Source organism: Nomascus leucogenys, chromosome 6 (genome assembly GCF_006542625.1).
Source record: "Nomascus leucogenys isolate Asia chromosome 6, Asia_NLE_v1, whole genome shotgun sequence".
Lineage (NCBI taxonomy): Eukaryota > Metazoa > Chordata > Mammalia > Primates > Hylobatidae > Nomascus > Nomascus leucogenys.
Window position 1 is genome coordinate 94,613,871 of NC_044386.1, and position 14,896 is coordinate 94,628,766.

Below are 14,896 nucleotides of genomic sequence, written 5' to 3' on the forward strand. Positions count from 1 at the left end.
TCTCGGCCTCCCAAAGTGCTGGGATTACAGGCATGAGCCACCGCGCCTGGCCGGGATCTTATATGTATTAATTCATTTAAGGCTGGGTGCAGTGGCTCACGTCTGTAATCCCAGCTACTCAGGAGGGTGAGGGTGGAAGAATTGCTTGAGCCCAGGAGTTTGAGACCAGCCTGGGCAACATAGTGAGACCCTGTCTCTACAAAACATAAAACATTTACCTGGGTGTGGTTGCGTGCATCTGTAATCCCAGCTACTTGGGAGGCTGAGGTGGGAGGATCTTTTGAGGCTGGGAGTTTAAGACCAGCCTGGGCAACACAGCAAGACACTCCCCCTACAAAAATTAAAATTAAAATTGATACATGTAATTTGGATTAAATTGGATTTCAGGTACAACAAACCCATGAAGTGAGTGCTATTATTATCTGCTGTTCACAAGTGAGAAGCTGAGGCACGGAGAGGTTAAGTAAACTTGCTCAAGGTCACACAGCTACAAAGAGGCAAAACTGGGACTGCAACCCAGGCCATCTGGCTCAGTATCCGTGCTCCAAATCACTGCATGACACGGCTTTTCCCGCAATGCTGGAGGACTCGATTGTGTTTTGTTTTCCTAAACTTGTTCCCAACTTATGATAAACCTGTGACAGGTGTTCATGATCCAAAATGTGTCTGAGATTGGCTTTAACAAATTAAACATGAGATGGGAAAGTGACCAAATGCATGAGGAAGAAGAAAAAAATTCTTTCTACCATCCTTTGTCTATGTGTCTGTGTGGGTGGACAAGGGAATACTATGTAAGAATGGGTGCAGCTTTTTCAAAGATAAACTGTAGCTGAAAGTTGCAGCCTGCATTGATAGTTGCCCCTAGTTTAGCAAGCTGCCTGAGTGGGCTCCGAAATGGAGACATATCTGATTTGCAGAGGCAGGGGAGGAGGGCTAAACTGCCACAAATAAGAATAAAAGAACAGGCGTTTCAAACAGGGATGGGGGTGGGTAGAAACCCAAGAAGGCGTCAGCAAGCTGTGACCTGAGTGGGGTGTAGCAGCACAGGAAACGGCTCTGATGGGTTTTCAAACAAGGACGGCTACTGTTTAATTGTCCCCGTTGCTTGTGCTGAGCTGGGATGTCATTCTTCTCAATCTCCTGACCTTTGGTCAAAGCCTAACATCAACCCTGCTTTATGACCATCCATGCTGAGACAGTCAGTACTAAGGGGTGAGGGGGCATGAAGCCTGGGGAGGAGCGGGCCTGGAGGCCATGGGCACTGGGCAAGTTGCTGAGTGGGGAGTTGGCCTGGAGAAACGTAAGCCCCTTTGCCATCCTCAGAGTCACTAAGGGCACCAGGTTCCTGCCAGGCACAGGATGTCCAGCCAGAGTAGCATCTAGCTCCTGAAATCCAGCACATGCTCCCCTCCCAAGTCAGGTGTCCTGGCCCAGGGCTCTGTCTGCAGAAAGTGGTGCCTTTGGGCTGGCAGTGGCCCTGCGTGGATCCTCTGCTGAAAGCTAAGGACCTTGGGTCCCAGGCACAGGGCAGGCCCTGGGCTACTGCTCTAGACTTCCTGAGTCAGAGAAAGCCCCGCTGGGCCTCCCAAGGCCTCATCCTGACACCTGAGTCAGCCTTCTCCCTCTTTCTGAGCCACCCTCGGCTGACCTCCCCCAGCTAGACTGCCTCTAAAAGTGGGGCTTCATAGGGACATTGTAATGGGGGAGCAGACTCCAGGTCTAGTTCATTTATTTATCCATCCTTTCCTGTTGTTTATATTGACCTGTATGCCAGATACATAGGTTTTCTTTTTCTTTTTTTTTTCACTGCACTCAGGCTGGAGTGCAATGGCATGATCTTGGCTCACTGCAACCTCCGCCTCCTGGGTTCAAGAGATTCTCCTGCCTCAGCCTCCTGAGTAGCTGGGATTACAAGCGCCTGCCACCACACCCAGCTAATTTTTGTATTTTTAGTAGAGAGGGGGTTTCACCACATTGGTCAGGCTGGTCTCAATCTCCTGACCTCAGGTAATCCACTCACCTTGGCCTCCCAAAGTGCTGAGATTATAGGTAAGAACCACTGCACCCGACTGATACATAGGTTTTCTAATTTAGTCTTACAATATACCAAAACATAGGTTTTGTTTTTGTTTTTTTGAGACAGGGTCTTGCCCTGTCGCTTAGACTGGAGTGCAGTAGCATGATTACAGCTCACTGTAGCCTTGACCTCCCAGGCTCAAGTGATCCTCCAACCTCAGCCTCCTGAATAGCTGGGACCACAGGTGTGTGCCACCACACCCAGGTAATTTTTAAAATTTTTGTACAGATAGGGCCTCACTATATTGCCCAGGCTGGTCTCAAACTCCTGGGCTCAAGAAGTCCTCCTGCCTCCCAAAGTGCTGGAATTATAGGCATGAACCAAATCACCCGAATGGTATTTTTATTCTTTTTTTTTTTTTTTGAGACAGAGTCTTGCTCTGTCGCCCAGGCTGGAGTGCAGTGGCATGATCTCAGCCCACTGCAACCTCTACCTCCTGGGTTCATGCCATTCTCTCGCCTTAGCCTCCGGAGTAGCTGGGACTACAGGCGCCTGCCACCACGCCCAGCTAATTTTTTTGTATTTTTTTCTAGTAGAGATGGGGTTTCACCGTGTTAGCCAGGATGATCTTGATCTCCTGACCTCGTGATCCACCCGCCTCAGCCTCCCAAAGTGCTGGGATTACAGGCGTGAGCCACCTCGCCCAGCCGGTATTTTTATTCTTAAATTACAGATGAGGAAACTGAGGGGCCAGAGGCAGCTGGGACACAAGTCCTGTCTAAATTGTGTTGGTCTTCCAGCTTGGTGGGGGTGGGATGGAGGCAGCCTGGGCTGGAGACCTGAAAGCAGAAGAGGGGATGAAGGGAACTGGGTAGGCTTGTGGACCCCAGGCCCCCATGGGAGCCACACCCTGGCAAGAGAGGGGATTGTGAAAGAGAAGGCAGGTGGGGTTCAGGACAAAGATAGGAAAATGGGGGCAGGAGCAAGAGACCCTCCAGGCCTTGCAGATGCAGGAGTTGAGCAGGTAGAGGATAGATGGGGTGGAAGGGAGGTGGGTGCCCAACAGGGATGACCCTGCAGGTGAGGTCCCGGGCAGTAAGTGATGAAACTACTTTGAGTGGGGGTGGCCCACCCAATACCTCCTCCTCTGGGCTAAAGAGGAAGGAGGGGAACTAGCTGGGCGATCTGTGCATTCAGCCATCCCTAGGGGCTGTCCAGGGGCACTTGTCCCCAGAGAGGAAGGCCAGTTCTGACCTTGGAGGATGAGAGTGAGTAAGCAGACAAGCACCGTACTAGTTGTGTTTCATTCAAGATCTTCCCTCCACACCCAGTAAGGCATGACACTAGGAGTTTGAAACCAGCCTGGGCAACAGAGCGAGACCTTGTCTCTACAAAAAATTTTTAAAAATTAGCCAGGTGTGGTGGCACATGCCTATAGTTTCTTTTTTTTTTTTTTTTTTTGAGACAGAGTCTCGCTCTGTCGCCCAGGCTGGAGTGCAGTGGCGCAATCTCGGCTCACTGCAAGCTCCGCCTCCAGGGTTCACCCCATTCTTCCACTTCAGCCTCCCGAGTAGCTGGGACTACAGGCACCCGTGACCACAGCCGGCTAATTTTTTGTCTTTTTGGTAGAGACGGGGTTTCACCGTGTTAGCCAGGATGGTCTTGATCTCCTGACCTCGTGACCTGCCCACCTCGGCCTCCCAAAGTGCTGGGATTACAGGCGTGAGCCACCGCGCCTGGCCAATGCCTATAGTTTCAGTTACTTGGGAGGCTGAAGTGGGAGGATCACTTGAGCTCAGTAGTTGAAGGCTGCAGTGAGCCATGATGGCACCACCACACTCCAGCCTGGGTGACAGAATGAGACCCTGTCTCCAAAGAAAAAAAAAAGGCATGACAGCCCCATTTTGAGTTGAGAAAACTGGGGCCAGCCATGTCCAATGACTTGCCTGAGGTCACAGAGTTAGGCTGGAGTGCGGCCAGGATGCAAACTTGCCTTTGCTAGTCTGGTAAAAGAACTAGGTATAAATAGAAACCCCAAAGCAGTGGGTGCCAGGCACAGGACTGAAGGCTATGAGGGGAGCAGGGGTGATTGAATACCCCCACCCCAATACTACCCCCAAGGCATCTGCTTATTCTGGACCCAGAACGAGAGGCTGGGGGCGTTTCTAGGTATCCTGTGGATAGCACAGAGGCTATGCACACTCTGGCATAGTGGGCCAGGCAGAGTGGTCTGAGGGAAGGGAGTGGGGATGGGGGAGGGGGTAGAAGAGAAGGTGGGGAGGGGGTAGAAGAGAAGGTGGGGAAGGAAGTGTGAGGAGGGACTGAGGGGGAGATGGAGAAAGGGAGGGGGAAGGAGGGAAGGAAGGGAGGGAGGGAGAAGGGGAGGGGGTGGGAGGGGGAGGGGAGGTAAGGAAGGAAAGAAAGAGGGAGGGAGGGAAGGAAGGAAGTGGGGAGGAGGGAGGGAGGGAGGGAAGGTTGGTTGCCGGCCATGGTTGCATGTGTGTGCCTGGCTGGTTCTGTGTCCCTCTGTGTGTGTGCACGCATGTGTTCGCATGTGCATGTGTGCATGAGTGCACGTTTTTTCTCCTTGGTCCTCTAAGCTCCTGTGAGTCCTGCCAGGCCAGGAAGTCTCCATTTGAGGCATGGCACTGGGATCCCAGTCAACAGCCCTAGACTTGTCCACAGGCATTGGGGGTGGGCAGGAGGGTTGGAAAGGCAATGGGGAGGGGTAGGAGCGGTGAAGCCTTCAGGCTTGGGGTGGCTGGGAGGGGCAGGGAATGCCCCAGGCAGGCCTATACTCTGGGGGGCTCTCTTGGTTGTTCCTGGCCAGACAGTCCCCAACACGCATGTGTACTCCAGGCTGCACAGCCCAGCTGGGATCCTTCCCCACCCCTTAGGCTTACTTTCTCTAGAAGCACTGGGCATTGCTGTGCCCATTCTGCACTGGCTTCTTCATATTCACAGTCAGTTGATCTGCCTGATTATCCCAGGATGTGGTTAATGGTTATCCTCATTTTTTTTTTAAAGAATATCACTGTATTTATTTTCCTACAGGTAATTTTTCTATGGCTTCAACATTTTCTCTTCAAATCGAAAGAAAAATTTCCCAAAGTTTAGAACTGGATCACTTGGCCCTTTCTCTTATCTCCTTCCAGTTCAAAATGCTTGTGTCTCTTAATGGCCAGCATCTTCTTGGATCTGCAGTTAGGCTCAACACATTCCAGCCTTAGCACAATCCTCTTTGTGGTCTTAGCCTTCTTCCAGAAAATTGGCTTTGTCTGCCCACCATAGCCACTCTGCTTCCGATCATAGCGCCTCTTTCCCTGGGCATACAAGGAATCCTTGCTCTTCTTATACTGTGTCACTTTGTGAGGCTGATGCTTGCCACACTTCTTACAGAAGGCTCTTCGGTTTAGGTACATTGACCATCTTTGCAGCACGGCTGTTCTGTGCATATGATGAAAACAAGAAACGGTGTCCAAGACCCTTACCTCAGACAGCTCTCCCCTAACAGGAAAGGGCCCTCTTTTTTTTTTTTTTTTTTTGAGACAGAGTCTCCCTCTGTTACCCAGGCTGGAGTGCAGTGGCACAATCTCAGCTCACTGCAACGTCCACTTCCTGGCTTCAAGTGATTCTCCTGCCTTAGCCTCCGGAGTAGCTGGGACTACAGGCACTCACCATCATGCCCGGCTAATTTTTATATTTTTAGTAGAGACGGGCACTCACCATGTTGGCCAGGCTGGTCTCGAACTCCTACCTCGGGTAATCCACCCACTTTGGCCTCCCAAAGTGCTGGGACTACAGGCATGAGCCAACATGCCTGGCTAATTTTTTGTATTTTTAGTAGAGACAGGGTTTCACTGTGTTAGCCAGGATGGTCTTCATCTCCTGACCTCACCTGATCTGCCCGCCTCGGCCTCCCAAAGTGCTAGGATTATAGGTGTGAGCCACCGTGCCCGGCCCTCATTTTTTATATCTGTGTAAACTGAGCCCCAGAGAGATGAAGTGACTTGCCTATGGCAGCACAGCTAAGAAGTAGCAGAAGCAGGATTTGAACCCAGGAAGACAGGGCACCAATCTCAGCCCCCAGCCCCTTCAGCATAGAGTGAGGGTCCCCTGCCTTTTACTCCACCCTACCCTCCCAGCCTCAGGAGCACATTCACAAGTACAGGGAGGGCCCCTCTTCTGTTCTGTGAGGACTGTATCAATTTGTCATGGGGTGGGGAGCCCAGCTCCCTGGTGGAATCACATCAGGTCATAGTGACAGAGTCCTGGCTTCCCAGGGACTGACTCCCAGCTACAGCTCTGGGGGCTGGGATAGCACTCTACCCCACTGAACCTGCAGCACAGGGCCAGCCAGTCATGGAGCCCCTCAATCCATTGGTGCACTGGGGGCCAGAGGGCTTGTAGGAGTGGATGAGAGGTGGCTCAGCCTTCGGTAGGCCCTGGCTGAGAAATAAAGAGGCTGTTCATGAGCGCAGACATGGTTCTGGTCGGCTGGGCCCCAGAGAGCCTGAGCAGGCCTTTCTTGTCTGAACCCAGATCTACTTCTTGGGTTCGTCAGCATTCCCTACCACCACCCTCAGTCCCACAGCCTGGCCGAGCAGTGGGCGCAGTCTCTCAAGTTGCCCTGAATGCCTTCGCAGGCCTCTTGCCTTCAGGAGTTGCATGCTGCACCTTCTGGAAACAAACAGGGACCATGATACCAGGCGGGGTTAGGCTGCCACTCCTGCCCTCCCACTGGCTGCAGTCAGATGTCAGCACACAGCGCTGGGGGTGTGGGTCACAGGAAGGCCCTGTGGGCCTCTGGAGGGTTCTGCTCAGAAGAAACATCATGGGCAAGGAGGTCTGTGCAGGGGCTGCAGGGGCCGCAGTCGCGCCTCCGATTGCCTGTTACAAATGGGGAGCTGTGGAGGTTTCTGTGTCCCTTCCTTTTAACTGAACAACCTCAGCTGGACACGGTGGCTCACACCTGTAATCCCAGTACTTTGGGAGGCCAAGGCGGGTGGATCACCTGAGATCAGGAGTTCGAGGCAAGCCTGACCAATATGGTGAAACCCTGTCTCTACTAAAAATAAAAAAAATTAGCCGGGCAGCTACTTGGGAGGCTGAGACAGGAGAATTGCTTGAACCTGGGAGACGGAGGTTGCAGTGAGCCGAGATCTCACCACTGCACTCCAAGCTGGGAGACAGAGTGAGACTCTCTCAAAAAAAAAAAAAAAAAAAATTGAACAACCCCTTTCCAGGCCTTTTGTTCCCATTAGGAGTGTCCTGTTGTGTTCCCTGGCTACTGCCCCAGAATTAGGTTAGGAATGGGGACAGAACTGGGCCTGGGAGCTGGGATTAGAATGGGCTGGGATTGGGACGAAGATGGGCTAGTCTGGGCTGAGCACAGCTTGCGATGGGGGTGGGAGGCTTGAAAGCAGAGGGCTTTATTGGAATGACTGTCTATCCCCTGCCCCCTCTGCATTGAGCCTGTCAACCTGAATGATGAGATTCAGGCAATATGATTAAATACTGAGTTTATTGGAGTGCAAAGTTTGAGGAAGGCACAGGCTCCAAAAAAATGGGGTCCAAGGTGCTCTGAAGTGGAGAGATTTGAGGGTCATTTATATAGGCAAGGATGTAAACAGGATTACATCATTTTTCATACATAGTTACAGCAATTGGTTGGTTAAAGACAGTGTTTCTTTTCTGGGAAGAGTATATTTGACATTCCACATTAAGGATGTAATAGTTAAGGGGTCTTTCATCTCAGTCAAGGGGTCTTCTATCTTAGGGCCATCTGGTCTAAGCCAGGAACAAGGAAGGAAATTAATTTATAACAAAAGGTCAGTAATTAAGAGGTCAAGTTCTGTGACTCAGTCTCCAAAGGCAACCTTCCTCAGAGCCTAGTAACTGTTATTTTTGTTCTTGTTGTTTTGTTTGTTTTGTTTTTGTTTTTGAGACAGGGCCTTGCTCTGTCTCCCAGGCTGGGGTGCAGTGGCGCAATCACGGCTCACTGAAACCCCAACCTCCTGGCCTGGGCTCAAGCAATCCTCCCACCTCAGCCTCCTGAGTAGCTGGAACTACAGGTGTGCATCACCACGCCTGGCTTTTTTTTCTTTCTTTCTTTTTTTGGTATAGATAAGGTCTCATTATGTTACCCAGGCTGGTCTCAAACTTCTGGGCCTGAGCAATCCTCTAGGTTTGGTCTCCCAAAGTGCTAGGATTACAGGTGTGAGCCACTGCACCTGGCCCCTAATAACTTTTAGAAGCCCCAAACAGATGATCCAGTTCCTTTCACAAGCCTGTGGAAAAATGGCAGACTGAGGAGGTGGTTTTGGCTTTCTGGCCTTCACAGAACTTCTTCCTAGAGAAGGGAAAGCAGATTTCAGCCCCACATTGTTGGGAATAGGCCCCCAAATCTGGCCATAAACAGGCCCCAAAACTGGCCATAAACAAAATATCTGCAGCACTGTGACATGCTCATGATGGGCCACGATGCCCATCTTGAAGGTTATTGGTTTACCGGAATGAGGGCAAGGAATATCTGGCCCACCCAGAGCGGAAAACCGCTTAAAGCATTCCTGAACCACAAACAATAGCATGAGCCATCAGTGCCTTAAGGACACGCTCCTGCTGCAGATAACTAGCCAGACTTATCCTTTTATTACGGGCCATCCCTTTGTTTCCCATATGGAATACTTTTAGTTAATCTATAATCTATAGAAACAATGCTTATCACTGGCTTGCTGTCAATAACTATGTGGGTAAATCTCTGTTCATGGCTCTCAGCTCTGAAGGCTGTGAGTCCCCTGATTTCCCACTCTGTACTCTATATATTTTTGTGTGAGTCTTTAATTCCTCTAGCGCCGCTGGGTTAGGGTCTCCACGACCAAGCTGGTCTTGGCATCACATCTTCTCAGAGTCCTGCCTGCTTCCTAGGAATTGGCCTGAGGAAGGAGGAACACGGGTTCACTGAGGCTCACTGCCTGCTGGGCCTGATCCAGTGGCATTAGAACACTGGGCACCTGACCCCACCACAAATCTGGGGGCACAATTCATCATCCCACAGTCAAAGACCCTGGAGCTCAGAGAGGTTAAGAAGCTTGCTTCAAGTCCCACAGCCAAGAGTGGCAAGTTGATATCTGGGCCTGGATTAGGTGGCTGGTGCTGGTTTTGTCACCAGGGTATCCCTAAGAAGGCAATACTAATCTAAGCAAGGAGACACTAACAGGGGGTGTCAGCACCAGGAGAGTGATGCAGCAGTTTCCCAGCAGTGGGACTTTGCTGGAAGGAGCTGGAGGCCCATTCTGGGGTCAAACGCTGCTGCAGCCAAGCCTCCTCCACAGCTGCAGGGCATTTGCCTGGCTCCTGCTGCTGGGGTTCTAATCTCATGACTGGCCTTGGCTCAGGGTCAGCCCAAGGACGCCTCTCAGTCTGGGGGCTGAGGTCAAGGCTGACTTCCAGCCTGTGTGGGTAACCTGCACCTCTCACCTGCGCTGTTCACACTGGTTCCCTGGGCCTGATCTGTGTTCCCTTCACCAAGCCCCAGCTATACACTGTGGGCTCCCACCCCCCATCAAGACCTCTCTCCCTGGCCAGTGCTGCTCTGTGTCAGGGAAGGAGACAACAGGGGGCTTCCCTGGAATGCTCACCTTCTGCCCTGTGCCACTGCTGCTGGCTTCCCACTACGTTGCTCCGTTGCTCACCACACCACCCACCTCTTGCCATCATCTCCGGAAGGTGGGGGCTGTGACCATTCTTGTTCCAATGTTAAAGATGGGGAATCTGAGCTCAACAAGAGGAAGCCTCGACCTCCCCTTACCCCTGAGCCACTCCACTGTGACACGGTGCCCACACGTCCCCTGGCAGCACCTCACCTCTCCTTTCCTTTCTTGGCTGGAGGCTCTCTCTGACTCCACCACACAGGCTGTCCCCTATGCCCCGCTCTCAGCTCTGGCAGCCTTTCCAGCCAGAGCCCATAATCCAGCCACTTGCAGCCTAACCATGGGCTGGGCTGGGGGGCATTCTACTCTCTTCAAGAGCTGAAGGACTGTCAGGTGAAAGATGGATGCCAGGGACTGAGGGGTCATCAGGCGGTGACGCCAGAGAGAGCCAGGAGGCCCTGGATGGAGGCCTGAAGGGATAAGCCAAGCTTCTTTCTAAATCCCTGGCTGTGCCAAAGCCACCCATGGAGACTTTCCCTTACTGACCTGACCTCGACTGGATTCCGGCATCCTCCTGGCTTCCCCAGCCAGGGGACACACTGACTAGACAGAGATGGCTGAGGGAGGTGTGTGTGGAGCTGACACAGGGGCCCCGGAACTACCGGAGAAGCCTTGTTCTGGGTGTGGACACTCTTCTCCCTGCCCCTTACCCAATTCCCTGGGGGATTCTTTGGTTCCCCTTCCCTATGCTGAGGTGCAGGGAGGCCACCTGGGGCCTTGCCAGCCTGGACTTGCCCCAGCTCTGGGCCCTGAGGTCATGGAGACCTCCTGAAACCCTCCACAGGGGAGCTGTTCACAGGCAGACAGGCCCAATGAGGTGCTAATTACTGAACTAATTGAAGCCTGAGCTACAGATGGCCTGGTTGACAGGAGGTGGGGACTGCTGGAGCAAAGGGGGCTGCAGAATAGGGTCTGGAGGGAGGTTGAGGGAGCCCAGAGCTGGTGCAGGGTGGGCTGTGTTTGTTCAGGAATTGTTGATTTATTAGCAATGATCAGCTCTTTGAAATGCGTTCTGGTCTCCTCCATATCTCATCTGGCCCTGGGTTTCTCTCTGGGAAGAGATCGGTGTTCTGAAGCCACTGCTTGTTGGGAGGGTTTCATCAAGAACTTGGGGGCAGAATGTTCTGCTCTGGGGAGTGACCGAGCCGGAGGGAGGCCCACGGCCTGTCCTGAGGATTCCAGGCCTGCTGCAGCCAGCAGACGTGGCACTGGGTGGTCTTGGAGAGGGCCTGTGAGAACAGAGTGACACCACTGAGCTGGGTCACCTTGGAGGGTTCTGGGGCTCACCCCACACCTGGCTCTTTTGGACCTTGGCCTGCTCCTGCCCCTCTGTGAATAGCTGGTAAGGGGCCAGTGACTCTAGAGGCCTCACAAATTGGAGATGACACTGTCTGCTCCCTGGAATGAGGACAGGGGAGCTAGGGAGTCTACCTTGCTGCATCCAGAAAGGAAAAGCCTAGCACCCTCTCCCCTCCCCGAGACTCCCTTCTTCACGGCCCACCCTTCTGGCACAAGTCATTCTCAGCACCCTGGACCCAGGGAAGACTTTGGCCACATTGGGCCAGACTCCAACTCTCAGCAGGGTAGCATGTGGCTGTCACTCACCCATCTCTAGCCCCATTGGCTCCCCAGGGCTCCTGGCACACTCTGCACTTTCTCTGGTCTTCAGACCTTTGTCTGGCTGCCTCCGGCTCTGCCCCGTGGGCTGCTTTCTGCCTAGTCAAGTCCTCTCCACTCCACAGGCAGGCTCTGGGTCCATCTGCATCGCAGGCTGCTCAGTGACCTTCTGCCTGATCTTCTGCAGCATCCCCTGCCCCCGCCCCTCCACACTCCACACGTGGCCCAGGACCCAGACTGTTGGTTATGAAAGCTGGGAAGCCAACCCCCTACCTGCTCTGAAGGCTTGTTCTCCTCTCTCCCAGAATGCTCTGAGAACTGAATGAAATGATGGATAAGAGAGGACCATGGCAGTAACTGTGACAGTTGCTCCAATTGTATGAGTGCCTATTTCTGAGCCAGCCATGGTGCTATGTACTTTCTGCACAGGTCTCCTCATAGCAACCCTCCAGGGCTGAAAGTTTTCCTATCCCCACTTCTCAATGAGGAAACTGAGGTTCAGAGAGGCCAAGCAACTGATTCAAAGTCACACAGTTCCTAAGTGACAGTCTGGGGACTCCAAAGTCACCATCTCTCACAATGGGAAGAGGGTTGTTGTTATTTTTTGGCCAGCCTGTTTACTTCCCCCTTTCCCCTCCCTCCCTGCCTGCCCCCATCTGTTTGGTGAGTTTGCATCACTCCTAGAGCCCAGGGGTCCAATTAGGGAACTTCCCCCAGGGAAGCTGACTGAGGCAATCCCTGCCCCAAGGGGGCCTCCCTGAGCTGAAGTTTTAATTAGCCATCACTGCTCTTCCTGAAACTCTGACCTGCCCATGGCTCCACCATCCCAGGCTGGCCTTGTGGCAGAAGGCAGGAGGCAGGACTGGCGTTCAACCCAGCTGCGCAGCAGAAGCTGCCCCGGCAGAGCAAAGAGATGTGGCCAGGCTTCCCTCCCACACAGCTCTCTGCATCCACCTCGGCATCACCTCATTTAGTCCGGTAAATGGATTACAAAATAAATGGACTAAGTGACTTCATCCATTAAATAGATTAAATACATTAAATGAGCTAATATTTGTGAAGCATTTTAAACAGTGCCTGGTACATAGTAAAGACTAGGAGTGTTTGTTAAATTAAAGAAACAAGTCAGCAGGGATGAGGGGAACAATGTACCACATAGGGCCCAGAACTATTCTTGGACATAAAGATGGCATATTCCTGGGTCACTTGGCAATGGTGGGTGGCCCATGTGTGGGCGGTCAGCATCTGTAATCCTGCCCCCTGCAATGTGGGAAGCTTGGGGTGTGGAGGGAGGGAACGGATGGGTATGTGCCAGGCATTGCACTGAGCATTCATGCCCTGCAAGCCGTCTTAAGAGATGGGTTACCATCCCATTTTTCAGAGGAGGTGGTCAAGGTTCACAGAAGCAATCAACATGTCCACAGCTGGCACGGTGGCTCATGCCTGTAATCCTAGCACTATGGGAGGCCAAGTCAGGAGGTTTGCTTGAGGCCAGGAATTTGAGACCGGCCTGGTCAACATAGCAAAACCCCATCTCTACAAAAAAATAGAAAAATTAGGTGGGCGTGGTGATGCACACCTGTAGTTCCAGCTACTTGGGAGGCTGAGATGGGAAGATCACTTGAGCCCAGGAGGTGGAGGTTGCAGTGAACTGAGATCGCACCATTGCACTCCAGCCTGAGTGACAGAGCCAGACTCCATCTCAAAAAACAAAAAAACAAAACAAAGAAAACCATGCCCAAGAAAGCACAAGCATGAGAGGCAGGGCAGGATTTATTATTTATTATCATTATTATTTTTAGATTTCTTTCTGTTTATTTGTTTTTGTTTAGGGCAGGATTTAGATCCAAAGCCTAAGCCCTGCACACTGGAAAATCCGACTCCTTGCACCCCTCCCACCTCTACTCAGGGCAAGAAGGCCACAGGGCCACACCCCCAGATGCAAAAGGGAGAAGGGTGCCCTTCTCTGCTCCCACTCAGCTTCCCCTCAACCTCCAGGAAACCTGAGGGCTCTGAGTATGGCTGTGTTGAGGACCCAAAACCCCTTTTCTGGGGCCAGGCTGTGAGTCTAAGGTGAGATGATAACATGGAGTTTCTGAAGCACTGCCCCCCTACTCTGGGGAGCCGGAGGCCTCCTGACCGTGACCCCAGTCTCCTTCCCTGCTTGGCTGCTCACCTCCCGTCTCAGCAGCAGCGCCGCTGTGCCGGCCCTGAGCCAGAGCCAAGCCCTCCTTGGACGCGGTTGCCTGGTAACCAGCCCTAAGTGACGGAAACCCCAGTGGGCCGCTAATGAGGGGGCAGCAGCCAACCAGCTGGCCAGACCCAGCCGCCCCAGCCAGCCTTAGAAAGGCTTCCATGATAGTCCACCTGGCCTGCCCACGGTAGGAGGGGAGGGTGCCCCAGCACTGGGGGAGGGGGCATGGTGGGGCAAGGAGGAGCTGGGTTGGCGGCCCCCCAAAACATTTGAACTGGGGATCTGGGGGAAGGTGATTCCTGATGAACGCCAAGGCTTGACCAAAGCGAGGGGCGGGCACTGGGCTGGAGTCAGGGCTGTGGGTAGGGCCCGCCCAGGCCCAGGCCCAGGCCCCAACCTCCACCCTGGAAACAGCTGTGATGGCTCTGCCCAGGGCGCCGAGGCCGGGGGAGGGGATCCCCAGGGAGAGGCCCTGGATGGGGAGAAGAGGTGATGAGGGCAGCTGGCAGGAGTCCAGGCTCTGGGTAGGGGAGCAGCTCCTGCAGCACAGGGGGAAATGCATCAGCCCCTCCCCTCTTTGCAGGGGTCCCCCTCCTCTTCTCACACCCCTACCCTAGGCTTATGGCCTCCAAGGAGGGGGCTGCAGGCAGCATGAGGCAGGCAGGTGGAGCTCGGCCAGGTGTTTCTCCATCCTAGGTCTGAGAGGGGAGGAGGGGATGGAGAGGCAGTGGCAGAACCAGGAGGAGGCCTGGTGTATGGACTGGACAGGCCTTCAGGAGACCTGGGTTCTGGAGCTGCCTGCCTGAGACCCCAGGTAGGTAGCTGGCCCTCTCTGCGTCTCATTTGCCCCATGTTGAAATAGGGGCTAGAAACAGGCTACTGCTGGTGTCATGGGTCCTAAGTGGCTGAGAGGGGGAGTCCAGGGGCTTTAGGGGAGCTTTGGGCAGCAGAGGTTCCTTCAGGCTCTCATCTGTGGGCCTGGGTAGGTTTTTCTGCCTTTCTTCCCTTTCAGATGTGCATAGCCCTCCTTCACCATTAAACCTTCACTCCATAACTACAGCCTGACTCAGCCCTGTGGTGGGCACTAGAGTCACAGCCCAAGGGCAGACCCAGGCCCCATCCTGGAGGAGGTCCCTCCCCAGTATAAGAGAGAAGCCAGGCTTACAGCCAGGCAATTTCAGCACAGGGAGCTGAGGCTAAAATGGAGGTGAGTTCAAAACGCTCTGGGACCTCCGAAGAGATGACCAAACCCAGCCTGGAGCTCAGGGAAGGCTTCCTGGAGGAGGGGTCCCAAGCTGATTTTTTTTGACAGGGGCTGTGTAGGGTCTTGGTTTGTTGCCCAGCCTGAAGTGCAGT

General features: G+C 53.2%; 1 pseudogene; it reads right to left on the reverse strand.

Moving 5' to 3' along the window:
- Positions 1 to 5,130: 5,130 nt before the first annotated feature.
- Positions 5,131 to 5,446, reverse strand: LOC101179127 (annotated as a pseudogene).
- Between the last annotated feature and the right edge of the window lie 9,450 nt (positions 5,447 to 14,896).